General features: G+C 41.2%; 1 protein-coding gene across 2 annotated transcripts in view; it reads left to right on the top strand.

Annotated features, from left to right (window-relative positions):
- Window positions 1–14630, top strand: part of neo1a (neogenin 1a) — a 261271-nt gene that overhangs the window by 148375 nt on the left and 98266 nt on the right. The window lies entirely within an intron of this gene.

Below are 14630 nucleotides of genomic sequence, written 5' to 3'. Positions count from 1 at the left end.
AACCATTCACAGGCAGAAATATTAGAGGGGGCAGAGGGGACATGACCCACTCATCCTGGGAAAAATACTATTCATCCCTGCAATATATCACTTTAAACACAAGTGTAATTTCAATACTATTAATAATATATGCACTGAAAGCACTTGTGCTAATTATAAACAATTAATAACACATTTTTAAGTTTCAAAAGATAATGATCCCCCCCATACTTTGACATTCATAGACTTTTCTTCACTTCTGCTACTCAGTACCATAAAACACATTTCTATTCATCACCAGCCTTCATTTTTGCTGCGTCGAACTACAGGTCAGTCTTAATGTTAGCTAGCAGTTAGCTGATATTTGCTCTCAGTTTGAGAGAGTGTTCATTAGCAGAGTTGCAGCTCTACTTTTGGTGTCCCCCTCAGGATTTTTAAGGAAAATCTGATGTGATTGTCCCCTCCAGAGTCGGTATCAGATTTTCACCCCTGTAGAGGTGGACATTGCATCCTCAGGTACAGTTAATCTGGTACAGTGATGCTAAATTGAGGGAAAATAGTCAAGTGGTTACAAGTTTGCTGACGATAAATAAAACAAAATTCATCTTTTGCTTTGCCATAATTACGATTGTGCACAGAAGATTTGTAAAACATAGTTCAGTGTGAGTCAACATCACAGACACCTATTGCAGAAGACAAGACAAAAATCATCTGACATGCTCGTCTTTTTGTCGGGACATTGTGATGCATCTCTGATGGCGTGTCAGTTATCTTCCACTAAGACACTTTATACAGGATAAAACAGACTCATTTATGTTCCACATTGTTCATATTGATGTTTTGTAGTCTCATCCCAGAATTTCATCTGTATATTAATGGACTTTTTGTGGTAGAGAGATACTTTTGTGTAGCCAAGTAGTTTGTTGGACATCTGATACCTGTGTGCAGCAAAGCTAGTTAAGAGTTTTCCGAACGGCTGATGCTTTTTCCAAATGAATTGGTGCAAACTAGCGATGCGCGGACTACAGTTACAACCGTTAATCTGTGGATTGGCTGGACCAGGTCATTAAAATTAACATTGTGATTAGTGAAAATAGGATGCGTCTCCCTGTTAAGTGAGATTCTGTGTGCGCATTTACGCACGAGGCACAGCACTGCAACTTCATTGATTGTCTGTGTTTTCTGGAGAGTTTCCTCTGTCCTGTCAAATTTATAACTACGACAACAGCAGCGACTAGCAAACATAGTTGGTGCTTAAATGTCCCACACAATAATGAAATTACCTGGAAAGCTTAGGTACACTGTATCGTGTACAAACATAAACAAATCAGTGCAGATGGTCTGCCTCCTGTGTACATCATAAATGCCATTTCAGATTAAAAGCCGTTGTTTCAAATTAAAAATCCAGCAATATACGAGGTTTTGACCTAGTTTTGTTCATATGTTAATATAGTTTTTCATAGAAAAGTTGGGGTGTTGCTCAGACTATCTATTATTCTCTCTTGTTTGAAATTATTGAGCTGAAATATCCCCACACCGTATCTTGAATGAAAGATTGATGTTGCGGTATCAATCACATCGTATTATTCTACTGTAACATGCTGTTTATGTATTCACCAGTGTCCCGATCGTAGCCTCAAATTCATTTAGGCTCAGAGAAAGTCTATTGCCAAGGACGCCAAGCTCACCATTTATTCTGATTAAGCTCAGCAGCGCCACGACAGAACATGTGACACTGGAAGCCGCTCAGTCAACATGCTGAAAAACACGTTCTGAGCAAACGCCCTGTGTGTCATCGATAGCGTCCCCGGGCGCCAGAGTGGACAGAGAGACAGGCCTTTGGATTTCTCTCTCACACACACACACACACTGGTCCTGATGATGACACTCAAAAGGACAGTCATCTTTTGTTCTTGGGAGTATCACTCTATCACCTAATAGAATTCCCCAGCAGTCAATAAAACGGATGAATTATGCATGTCGGCCAGCAACGGGGAATTGACAGCGCATGTAAATCAACCCCCTCTTCCAAAGCCTCCAAACCGTCCGTCTCCTCTCCTCCTTGTCTTCTCGCTTTCATTTAAATATGATTGTGTATATATTGCATTTACGTGTGTACGAAGAGAGAAGCGTGGTGCGGGAAAATTTTGTTTGCAATTGGACCGCAGTGTAACCCTCAGACACAACACGCGCACGTCACCTGGTTCACTTGGCTGTTTTTTTCTGGGCGAGAGAAGAAAAGGAACACCTTTAAATTCATAAGCGCACTGTCTGTGGAAAGTCTTTATTTTAGTGAGCTGCCATGGGAGCCAGAACAACATGAAGGTAATTAAAACTGATTTTTAACCCCACTGTCCAATAGTAAGAGCCTAGAAATGTTAGTGTTGGGGGTTTAAATCAAAATCCTGCCATACATCATTAAACCTCATGCTTTACCACTAGTTTTAACAAAAAATTCCAAACAATAAAACATCACAGATTTGAGAATCCTACATTCTGCTGCTCCAAATTGAATGCCGAATTGCTTTTCTCTTCCTAAATGGCCGTTGTTTAGTCAGTCAGTCTTGGCGATGTCCTAATTTCATTTCATTCAAAAGAAAATTCATCAGTAAAAGAAGGGAAATTATCCCAAATTGCTCTAGTATTGTTAACAGGAAGTTATAATGCGTGCAGTTTCAGATACCTGTGGTGTGAGCATCAAGTCTTGTTCGAACGCAAGTCCCATTTAGTTTGTATTGCAGGGCTTCTCCATGTCTGGACCGAATAGGAAGTCAATCTGGACCCAGCCCGCACCTGCTGTTTCATCCTGAACCAATCACAAGTGATGTGACATTAATTGACCCAACCAAACCCCTTTTTCCTCTGTGCCCCAAAAACAGCTGAGCAAAATGATGGTGTCTCTAAGGGAACCCCAGACCCGCAAGTGTGATCATATTTATCCAAACCATGATCTTTTCCAGGTGTTTTTTTGCCCCTAAAGCGACCCAAACCACAGCACATCATCATATCACATGTCACATTATAAAACCTAATTAGTTTGTATAACGTGCACAATGAAGAGACACAAACAAATCTCGCCAGAGTTTCACCAATCTTGGGTTCCCTTTCAGGCGTGACCGAGCAAACCTGGTGGATCGGTCAGCTTTCTCCTTTCCTTCTGAAAGAGAAACATAGAAGGTCACATCTTAAGTTAGTTAATTTTAGCAAAACACCAGCTAACTAGCTAGCTAATGACTGCTGATTGTAGATTGTGCCTAGCTAGTTAACTACTGTTTACATTTGCTAACTTAAAATGTGAATATATGTGGCTTTTACAGGTACCAAAGAAACATCTTTCAACCATCTTCACAATTTGTTTTTCTTTACAACACAGACAAACTGAGCACAAAACTTATTAAAGTACAGGAAAGGTTCCAGGTTTTCTCCCGTGTGATTGGAGCACAGGACAGAAAAGGATGGGTCTTTTCTTCTATTTTGACTCCCTCGAACTTGAATCTATGTCACTTAAAAGTTATAAGTAAGTTGATTAGATGTTATGTTATGACTAATTATTCCAGATTTAGGGAATCAGATGCAGATCTTATGAGTAACAAGTCAGAGAATCCCGGGTGTATCGACTGCTGTCAGCAGCAAACAATTCCAGTCATAAGTCGTCTAAAAAACGGTGTTGGATGTTGTAAAAAGCTTAAAGCTCCATTTATCACTGTGCGAGTGCTAACTCACAACAGAAATCCTGCAGTAGGAGCTTTAGATGAATTGTAATCATGTGGAATTCAAACAACCAGCACTTTTATATAATAGTTTGAAGATTGTGATAGCTCAGGCATTGCTGCATGCACACAAAGAAGAATTGGTTCCACCACTCCTGAAAAGACAGCATGGCTGAACCAGTGCCGCTGCCATTTAAATTTTCATCCAAGCTAACAATCCTTCAGATGCAATCATCCGTAATTGTCTGTATTTTTGAGTGAAGTCACAAAGTGACACTCAGAACTTTGACCCGCTTTGTTCTTGTCATACTTTTAAGTGCAGTTACATTGTTAACACCCACGCCATCAGCCGCTGTCATTGATTTTTTAATTCTCCGTTTCGGTTTTCAGACCAATTTGAAGACATTCTGCTCCATCTGCTCTTTACATGTTGTCTCAAACAGCGCAGAGAATAACCACTGCAATAAAAACATGGGTATTGCAACTGAACCTTTCAGCCTGTCAGACATAAAACCTATCAATGTTAATGGCCTGTGATTTTCACTTGTTCCTTTCTTCAGAGTAACTATTAGTGAGGTTAATGGCAAATGTCCGCCTCGTGCTGAGCTCTCATACGCATCCTGCAGCAGCAGATAATACAGGTCTTATTGGTATCTTTGGAAAGCACAGATTCAGCTGACAAATACAGCAAACACTCAGAACACTGCTGCCTAGATTATTGTTCAGGAGGATAACTTGCAAACAGTAGTTTCTTAACGTCTGAGTGTCAGAATGTGAGGACGCTCTCTGACCACTTTATTAGGTAATGCAATCCAATACAACAGATAAAAATAAAATAAATAAGTAAATGAATAAATAAATATATACGTCTAGACAAAAACAGAAACAAACAATGAGAAACAAATGTTTTCATATTTCATTTCATATTCAGATAATGATGCATATCATGATATAGCACATTTTCCATAAATTAAATGAATCAGTGATTGATATAAAATGACCACATGGAAAGGCCTGTTTCTTATTGCATTTTAAATAATAGACTTACTCATGTTTGTTTATTTTTCTCTTTTTATTTAGGTACATTTTGCATTAGAGCACGTACCAAAATTTAAATACTAAAGTATCAGTGAGACAGGAGGAGGCCATCTTTTAGGTCTGGCTGGTCGGAGGCTTTCTCCTGATGTCCCTTCATGTTGCCTGCAGTAGAACCATTCAGAGGGACGCAAAGCATCGTCCAAATGACTAAAAATATTGACATAAAGAGCGTGATTTGCAACCCAAAGAAATAGAGCATCATCTGAAATTATACATGTGTTTTATTTTCACACTACATGTGAAGGGGATCATGTACAGTGAGTGACTCATTATTACAAAATAAACCTTAACAGGTTGATGCAGGATTTAATTTTACTATAATGACTCACTAAATGTACATCTTCCTGCTTATTATACAGCTACTTACTAAAAAAATCAATAATCTGAAACAAAATATCAGTTTAAAAATGATTTTATTGATTTAGGGTCTGTTTTTCATAGCAGTGGTCTGGTATTCAGAAATAACAGAACTGAGAATCAAACAAAGCGGTGTAATAAATCATCATATTGCAAAGCTCTGTTGTGTATTAATGAGGTCCTAGTTAGTGGTTGTGTTATATTTCACTACGTTATATCAAACTATACTTCTAATATTTTAGAAAAATAAAACAAGGAATAGATTAAGATCCATGTGAGTTTGAATAGAAGCGTCAACTTTTCTGCTCCATGTTTCCCTCGGTGAGAGAGGTGGACGTGTGCTGTAGGTATCCAGCACACCACATTCTTTCAGGAGGCCCGTATGGTGAGAATTCTGCTTATAACTCCAAAAAAAAAAAACCAGCAGTAAAATGATAAATGGCAGCAGCAGAGCGGGTTAAGGTAATGGAGTGGTTTTGCAGGCATGTGGGGCTGAGAAAACAAGACAGGCAACACGGTTTTCTGGCAGTGAAGCATCAGAAATCTCCTTTTAGGATGTCTCTCAGTCTCCAACACATCACAAACACACACCATCTCACCGGCTCTCTTCAAAACATGTCTCCTGTCAGAGCGTCTGTTGTTTTTTCTTTGCATTTTTGTCATAATGCTGCTTTTATTGTCAAGCAGGAATTGAGGCTGAGTGGAAATGCATCGGCTTTCGGCCACTGGCTCAGTCAGTCATCTGATTTTTTTTGTTGTTCTGAAACATGATAACAGGCACCAAGAAACTCTTTTTATGCACATTATTTAATTTACCTTAAAGTGGTCATATTGTGCTTTAGGGTTTTCTTCTCTTTACTTGTGTCATATAGCTTTTCTGTACACGTAAGAGATCTGCAAAGTTATAAAACCCAAAGTGCATGCCCAAGTTGGTCCTTTCTGTCACAGAAAAGACTCCTGAACTGACAGAACCTCCTCGTTTGTAATCCAGCCTTTTGCCTGTTCCTCGGTTACATCATGTTGTTAGACATTTGCATAATGCATAGTGAATGTGGGGCCTCAAGCTGCACACACACTGTACAACTTTAGAAAAGTTGTCTGATTCTAACTTCTACTGTATGAGTTAATGATCTGCGATATAAAGCCAAAGGTCACGATTGTTGTGCTCACAATGTTTGGTCCGATCGTCAAGCCAGGACCTGAGTAATCACTGTACATGTAAAAAGTCTTACGGCCTCCTGAGGACGGTAACAATAAAGATTAGATTAGTTTGAAAAATCGCTGCCTCGATCACCTGCACAAACAAAAGAGGAAGGTTGTGGTCGTGGTGAGCATGGCTTGTCCATTTTGCAGAACAGATGTGAGGTAGTCTCTTTTTAAAGTCGGTATTTTCCATCCACATGACGCATCATTTCGTCGCCATGGCACTTTCAGAAGCCCTGTTTGCCACTTTTTTTTTTGCAGGTGCAGCGAGAAAACAGGCACCGATTTTGTGGAATTGACTCCTGGCTCTGACCAAAATTTCTGTAATTCAGTTAATTGCCCCTTTACTACCCGTTGCGCGCCGCATGAAAAACGACACCCAACAAAGCTAAAATTTGGTCCAACTTTGAAACGAGGCGTGCGGCTCAAATATCGGGTCAGAAAGAGGCTCGACTCGTACGGCGTATGTCCAGCTTTAAAGAGACAGGAGCTAAAATGAAACGTTTCAGTCAGACGGTGAATAGAGGCACTGCAGCTGTGGCCTGAATACGAAAAAATGTTTTTTGAACACAAAGGCTTGTAAACCAGTTCTAGTAAAAACCCAAAATTAAAGTATGAGCTTGAAAATTAGCCAAATGTGGTCACTTTTAAAAGATCCAACTGTGCAGCATCATTAGTTGAAATAAACTTGACAGTATGGATCTTTGTTCAGGGGTTGCTTGTCTTTCAGTGTAAAACAGCTCACCTGCAGCGCTTTACTGTGGCTCTTCACCACACATTATATGACCATATGTCCTATTTAAAGGCTTTATTATCCGATGGAGTCCTGTAGTTTTGTAGACGTGACGCAGCATGGGGCACACAGGGTTCACATGGCTTCAAGCACCCCGGTGGGCCCAGCAGAGCCATCTAAAAGTATATTATGCGAGTTATGGGCTGCAGGCTTCATTGTACCATGCACTAATCAAACGATCAGTTTATTCTTGGGGACCCTGCTAGGGTGAAAAAAAAAAAAGCAAATAAAGTCAGGTATGCGAGGGTTGTTTTTGTCTCGTGGGCCCTGCGGCTTTCCATTACGAGCCAGAGGAAAACAAAAGCGTTTTCATGGCTGAGTCACTTGAGAAGGCCCAGCCTGCGCTATTGGCACCAGGTTGTTTCTCACATTAATCTCTATTTGTTTATTCATTCATTTATTTCCTCCGCTAGTCTGACTTCTCTCCCCTCACATTTGTTTTCCCCATATACCGCGGCTCATATCTGAACAGGGGAAGGTAAATCAAGTCAAGTCAAGACTCGACTTGAATTGCTAAAGAACAAAATGTTGTGTTTTTTGGAAGCGGGAAAAATCATTCCAGTCCGCCGTCTGCCTTCCTCGGCTGTAAAACGAAATCCCCACTGCTTTCTTTCACACGTTCAACATGTTTCACATTCATGGAACTGTTATGATTACGTTCTGGTCAAAGAGGGAGGGGGTCCGATTTGCGTTCACTTTGAACCACAACACCATGAACGGCACAATAGTTGGCATTCGTGGTGCATGACGGAGCGGAGAGAGATGGCTGAGTCGGCGGCGGGCTCGGTGGCCACAGAGACGGGGAGGAAAGCACAGACAGAAATTTAATCTGAAGGGAGAAAAATAAGAGGAAAGAAAAAGTTGAGTGATTCCCTCTCTATCCATTAATAATGAATCCTTTTTTTTTGTTGTGACAGTTGTGATTCCACCTGCCTCCCCCTCGTGCTGCAGGTAGCGTGACCCGTGCCCGACTACTGTCACACCACCACTGATCGCTCTGTGACAGCGCGCTGCACCACCTCCATCAACGCGCACACACACACACACACTCAGCTCCTCAGTGATCTGCAGCTCCCCCTCGCCCAGGTGTACTGACCTTGCCACTAGTCTGTGTTACGGAAGGCTGAGTCACCATTCATACATACCAAATGTGTTCTTTCACCCCCCAAAGCTCCTCTCTGTAGTCTCCGTGGCTGCCAGCGCCTTCAAAGCTGAGTGGCAGAACAGGCGACCGGGCCGTGTTAGAGACCTCGACATGTTGATGGGACATTTTCAACACCTTTTATGGGCCGGTTACACTCTTAAGAGGATGTGAAGGACGACGGCGTTGTTCTTCCCAAGATTCTGAAACTGACAGAACTTCTACACGTTCATGGCACCGACCGAATTGCTCCGATCCTGTCGATTACTGAAAAATGCTTTGTGTTTCAGTACCAAATGTACAATGTCTTGGTCATGTGACAGGCTGTGGGAGGAGTGGCATTAAGAAGGTGAACATGAATGTCTGCATCCTGTAGGATACGTTGCCCAGACAAGAGTCTTAAACAGGGATAATCACTCAGATATATTTACACTGATTACTCTTTATTTTAGACCTAAATGTTATTTTTGATTAATTCATCAGTATAAATATGCTTTCAGGGAATTTGCGTCAGTAGTTTCTGCAGTTCAAGAAAATGAAAGGTGAGGTCTGTAGTTTTTCCCTGATAGGGAAGATGTTGATGGAAAAAAAAGCTTTTTTTTTTTTCTTTTTTTTTTTTTTTCTGCTGAGCAAACCTGAAAAATCACAGTATCTCAATTCAGTGTGCGATTGTTCATGTTGATGATTTTATTTGGGATGTTCCTGCAGCTGACCAGCACCTGATCCTTGAGAGTGGCTGTGCAGAGGACGTTCTGTTCAGCAAATTATTTAATTTTCCCAAACATTTATATGTGCTTGCCCATTTAAGGGTTAACAGTGCAGCATGCTTGTACTAAGATCTAATAAAGCTGCTGACTGGCTCGCTAATATTGCAGGAAAAACACTATGTTAACGATAGCAGAGATGGTCATCATCAGTTCTGCTTATCTGCACAAATAAGTAAACTTTGTGCTGCTTGTTTGCGACCCAGTGCAGCTAACCTGTTAGCTTGTCGGTGAGTCCGTTCACCAGGATTGAAGCCTCAGCACATCTTCACCCCTACAGATATGAATAACCTGGAGACGTGACCTGGAGCCTTTCTGCTGCTCTTTTGTGTAGTCTAAAGTCAGTTTCTTCATTTTTCGTCCAGTTATCCAGGTTGAATCAGTGCGCAGAGTTAAAACAGTTTCTCCAGCTGCTCCCAGGTCCTTGAACAGTTCTTGCTTTGAAATCAGCCATTGTACCGCAATGTGCAATGTAATTTTCTTTTTGGTAAAAATAGATTTTATAAAGCTGATACCAAAAAAGTGTCATTCAGGAACTAGTGTCTGTATCACAAACTTCTGAACAATTCCCAGCCCTGTTTGCAAAACAGAAAGTCACTGTTTCTCAAAATATAATAACATCATACATCATTGCACACCACAACGAAAACAAGTTGTTGCTGCTGAAAGTGAAATAACATCGACACAGAACCTGATGGAGAGAGCAAGGCCAGTTAGCATCACTGCACCTCTTCTGCTGACACACTTATCGTGTAATCTTTACCGTGCTTGTACTGTATGTGTGCATCTGCTGCTTTGTTACAGGATAAAAAGTGACAGTAGAAGTAGTGAGCTAATTGAGCAGCTCTTTGTGGGTGAAAACGCATATTGCAGTTTTAATTAGAGCCTCACTTACCAGCATCTCCCACCGAGGACCTGCAGCTAATGCAGCAGATATCCTCTGTATCCTTGCAGCAGCAGGCGCCTTGTCTTAATTTAAATGAACACAAGAGGAGAGAGCTCCCTCACAATAACACGAGGTGTCTTCAGCCCATTCAGCTCGAGCCAATTTACTGCATCCCCCCCCCCCTCCTCCCCTCAAGGTGTATAAACAGTTACATGTTCCTCGTTCAGAGCGCAGAGCACTTTAGCAGCAGCAGTTAGAGCTAAGATTGACTCGCTCTGAACAGAATGAGAAACTGCCTGGTGGTTTGGTACGTGCTGTATGTTTCGCTTTCATGTACAAGAGGAAGCTGTCAATGCCCTTTATGGTGCATGCGGCACTAAAGGCCAACGCTCTGAATGGTTGTCCTGGTGAGACGGACTGCGGGAACGCCTGCCACAACGAACCCGGGACGTCTTTCAGAGGAATGTTTCATTCAGCGGGGATTTGACATGCTGAGGCTCACAGCAGAATCAGCCTCGCTCTCAAATGTGCACGGCCAAGAAGTCGATGTACAGCAAGACATTTGGTATTTTCGCTGGTCCTGTGTTGTGCTCTGCAGTCTCAGGACCAAAAGAAAAAGCAGCTACCTGCTTTATTTTTCCTCTTTGTTCCCCACCTTGAAGACCTGGGGCATTCTGTCAGGGTTTCTGCTGAGCACAATATTTTCTCTGTGTGATTTTATTTATTATACAATCTGCTGCTGTCAGAACAGGCCCAGTGTTGTTTGATACTTCCTTTACACTGACATGCTGTACTGGGATTACTGTTTCCTGTCTGAACTGGTCAAAACATCTTTTTTTTTTGACCTGACTGCATGAACCTGCTCCTGACCTGAAAGAAACAGCAGCTCAGGTTCATTGCAAATGAGTAAATACTGAAATTACAGAAATTACATGAATGCTGGGATGGTCAAAGAATTTTAGTATTACTATTATTAGCTAATAATTACTCGATTAATCAACCAACTACTTTGATAATTGATTTATTGTTTCAGTCATTTTTCAAGGAAAAATGTCAAACATTTGCTGATTCCAGCATCTTTAAATGTGATGATGTGCTGTTTTTTTTGTGAGTTATGACAGTAAATGAAAAGTCTTTAGGTTTTCGATTGTTTGTTGGACAAAATAAGTGATTTAGGGAAATTGTGATGAGCATTATTCACATGATATTCTGGAGACTAAATGATCAATCAACTAATAAGGAAAATAATTGGCAGCTCCACTGATAAAAATATATTAATAGTTGCAGATGGACTGTCACTTGACTGCAGTAGAGATTTGGTGACAACTTCAAACCACCTCAGCCAAATAATCTGCAGTTCTCAGTCTAGGTCAGGGGTGGCCAAAGTTTTTCCACTGGAGGACCAAAAATAAAACTTAATGGTGGCCCTTTAACCAAAAGAAAACACCTATTGTATGCAGTTGTAAAATGGCACATCAGGAAGCAATCTCAAGTTTCATGAATAGACTGAAATCCTGTGCGAAGTGTCACCCTGCCCGTCATACTCAGATTATGAAAGTAATTAAAAAATAAGAGATCTCACAGCGATGCCACTACTTACACACATCCTGTGCTGTGCTCAGGGCACCAAGTGCCAAAGGGGTCACCGGGGCAGCCTCTCCGAGCTCAGCCTGCTGCATTAATAACTCTGTGGGGACGCCCTTGTCTTTGGCTGACATTAGTGTCTCTCAGAGGCTGTAGCGAGCTCAGTTTTAAGGCTACAGTGATACAGGTATCGGATGAAACTAAGGCATGCATTGATATTGGTAGCTTGTTGGGAAGGAGGCTAAATAACACTCCACAGTATGTAGCCTAACTACATTCTGGGGAGGGATATTTGAATGAAAACTGGTTCCACATATGTGTGCCCAAGAGTCTCCACATATTCTATTTGAGTTTTTCTGCATACAAGGGTCCCTAAACAGTATTTTCTATTATTGTAAATTGGATATGGTTGGAAGGCTTACGCTTATGGCACCACAAATGGCAGCAGCCCCCGAATCTTTAAGAGCATTTTTACCACACAGAAAATCAAATAGTATAAACAGTGGCAACAAACATCTGGTGAGCCAAATCGAGATATTTCAGGATCATTGTAGAACATTAGTTGTGGCATTAATTTAAGGTAGGAGGAAGAATCGAGCAAACGCACAGCCTTACTGCTCCTCAGTCTGGTGGTAGATTAACATGTCATGGCAGCCTGGTATAGACGTGTTAAACAGCACGATCATTTAAAAATAACTTTATTAATCTCCCTGCGGGGAAATGCATCTTTACACTGTGATTAGTGCTTTATTACACACACAGATCTGGACGCACACAGACACATGTACATGATTCGAAGTGGAGAGATGTCTGAGTGAGGTTTCGCCGCAGCGCTCGGAGCGGTCAGGTCTTGGGTGTTTTGCTCAAGGGAACCTCAGCAGTGCACCTCTCCAGCCATGAGTCCACTTCTGTACTGACTGGTCCACGCTGGACTGGAAGTGGCCACCTACTGGTCCCCAAGCCAAATCCTTCACGGCCTGAGGACCAACAGTGCAGAAAGCGTTTAAGAAAAACTGTAGTACCATTTAAATCTTAAACACCGTTTTACAATCCGAGTTTGTCATTTTTCGGCGCTCAAGTTTCAGTCGTATAAAAGAAATTCCTGCCGACCTGAAAGTGTGAGCCGACTGTTATTCTGTATAATACTGTGATTGTGGTTAATTCTGAAGTTGATCTTTTATTCCTACAATAGGAGTGAAACAGTGATGTCATGTTGGTGACAGCAGGTCGAGTGCCACTCGAATGCTCCACTCCAGCACAGACAGACAGGCAGATGGTCTCGAAGGCCACTGCTGCCAAAACCCAGACGTAGTCAGAGAGACAGAAACAGGAGCTCTACTGGCGTGGAAGCCCGAGCTAGTCAGCAGTTTGTTTAAAACTAAATCAGCCTGCAGCGTCGGGTTGTTTTCCTCAGTGCACTCTTTACCTCTGCATGCATCCTCGCTCCTCTGTGCAGAAACCATTATGCGCCGATGCCGCTTTCCTCGGTTGCGTCGTACTTGCTGTGGCCCTCTTTGGATTTTTATCTTCCTCGGCCGACCCGCTGCTCCCTCTCCTCTCCCTGCCTCTTTCTGAATGCAGAGCTCTCTCTGTCAGCTATTGATTTCTGTTTTCTTTCCTCTCAGCCTCCTCCTACTCCCCTGCTCCAGCGGTTGTTGAATCAAGCCAGAGCTTGGCCACAGACGGCTTCCCCCTGGGCCCGTGGGGAAAATCAAAGTTGGGACTGTTTAAGATGGAGGAGGGTCACTGGTTCAAAGAGAGGCTACACAAATAAGATGTGTGGTTATATTTTTGGATCAGGCGTGAAGAGTTTAGAATAATAAATATTTAAGATCGCTCAGGCTGTTATTCAGTCCTCAGTGAGCTTCTATCTCCTGCCGCAGTGTGTAAAACAAACCGTATTTCGAAGGGGTTTTGATTTTTACTCTTCAATTATGCTGGAAATTATATTTTAAAAGATCAAACTTTTGGCTGTTAAACCTCAAAATGAGTGAACCATTTTTTATTAGATGTAGACCTAGAAGTCAGATTTTCCATCTTAGAGTTGACAAACTGTTATATATTTTTTATTTTGCAGCGCAGTCGTAATGAGCAGCCATTTTATTTTTTAAAGTTGCTCAAAGTACGCATATTTTTCTGATTGAGCTTTGATATTAAAGGGCTACAAGGTTGATATCCTGTGGTGGAGACACATCTGATAAGCGGTTACAGATGATGAATGAATGAATGAATGAATGAATGAATGAATGAATGAACAGAAGCTTACCAGTGTTTGAGCAGTAATTCTGCCTTTTTTTTAAACCAGGAAGGGAGACAGGGGTCCTGAGGGTTTAGCTGAAACTCGCCTGATTAAATCATGTTTTTGAAAAAATCTGACAGAGTTGACAGAAATGTGGAACGCAACTTAAAAGGGCCAACATTTGCAGATTTAAAAAATATATATATAACAAAGATGACTGTAATAGCACACACCTGTGTTATCAGTAGTTATTGTTAGTCTTAGATTTTGGAGGCTTTAAAAAAAATTAATTGCTAAAATTGTGAATTCTTGCCTGGGAGAAGATTGTTTCTGGTGTTCTTAAAAATTGAATAAAAAAATAAAGCAAGCCAAAGCATTTAATAAATTATGTATATTTCACATATATATAAATCCTCAAAGAATAAAGTTTCACCAAAAATTAGAGTTAGAGTGTTGGTTTTAATATTTTTTTTGGAAGGACATGATTTATTCCAGAATAGCTTTTATATATGAAAAGACTAATTGGAAGCTCGAATATAAAACAGAGTGAATAATACTTGGAGCCTGTATAAGAAAAGCAAAACACTCCTAACGCTGATAATTATGAAGATTTTGTCTGGATGTTTATGTCCTCTGTCCACGCTGAATGAAACGAAATGGTGGTTCTCAAAGTCAGAGTCACTTCTTCATGATGTCTGACGGCTGCATTGTTGTTGTGAAGATGCACGTCACCCCACTTAACAGCTGATGAAAGAAAACGAAAACACTTGTTAAGATGATGTAACAACCGCAGTAGTGACAGACTACAAGCCCCAGCTGCAGCTTCAGAGTGACTTGGACATGTTTTCTTTAAAAGTACGAGTTAATGCCTCGAGT

This window comes from Lutjanus erythropterus, chromosome 1 (genome assembly GCF_056507025.1).
Source record: "Lutjanus erythropterus isolate fLutEry1 chromosome 1, fLutEry1.hap2, whole genome shotgun sequence".
In the NCBI taxonomy this organism is placed as follows: domain Eukaryota; kingdom Metazoa; phylum Chordata; class Actinopteri; order Lutjaniformes; family Lutjanidae; genus Lutjanus; species Lutjanus erythropterus.
The sequence above is the reverse complement of the archived record's forward strand: the minus strand, read 5'-3'. Positions and strand labels throughout refer to the sequence as shown.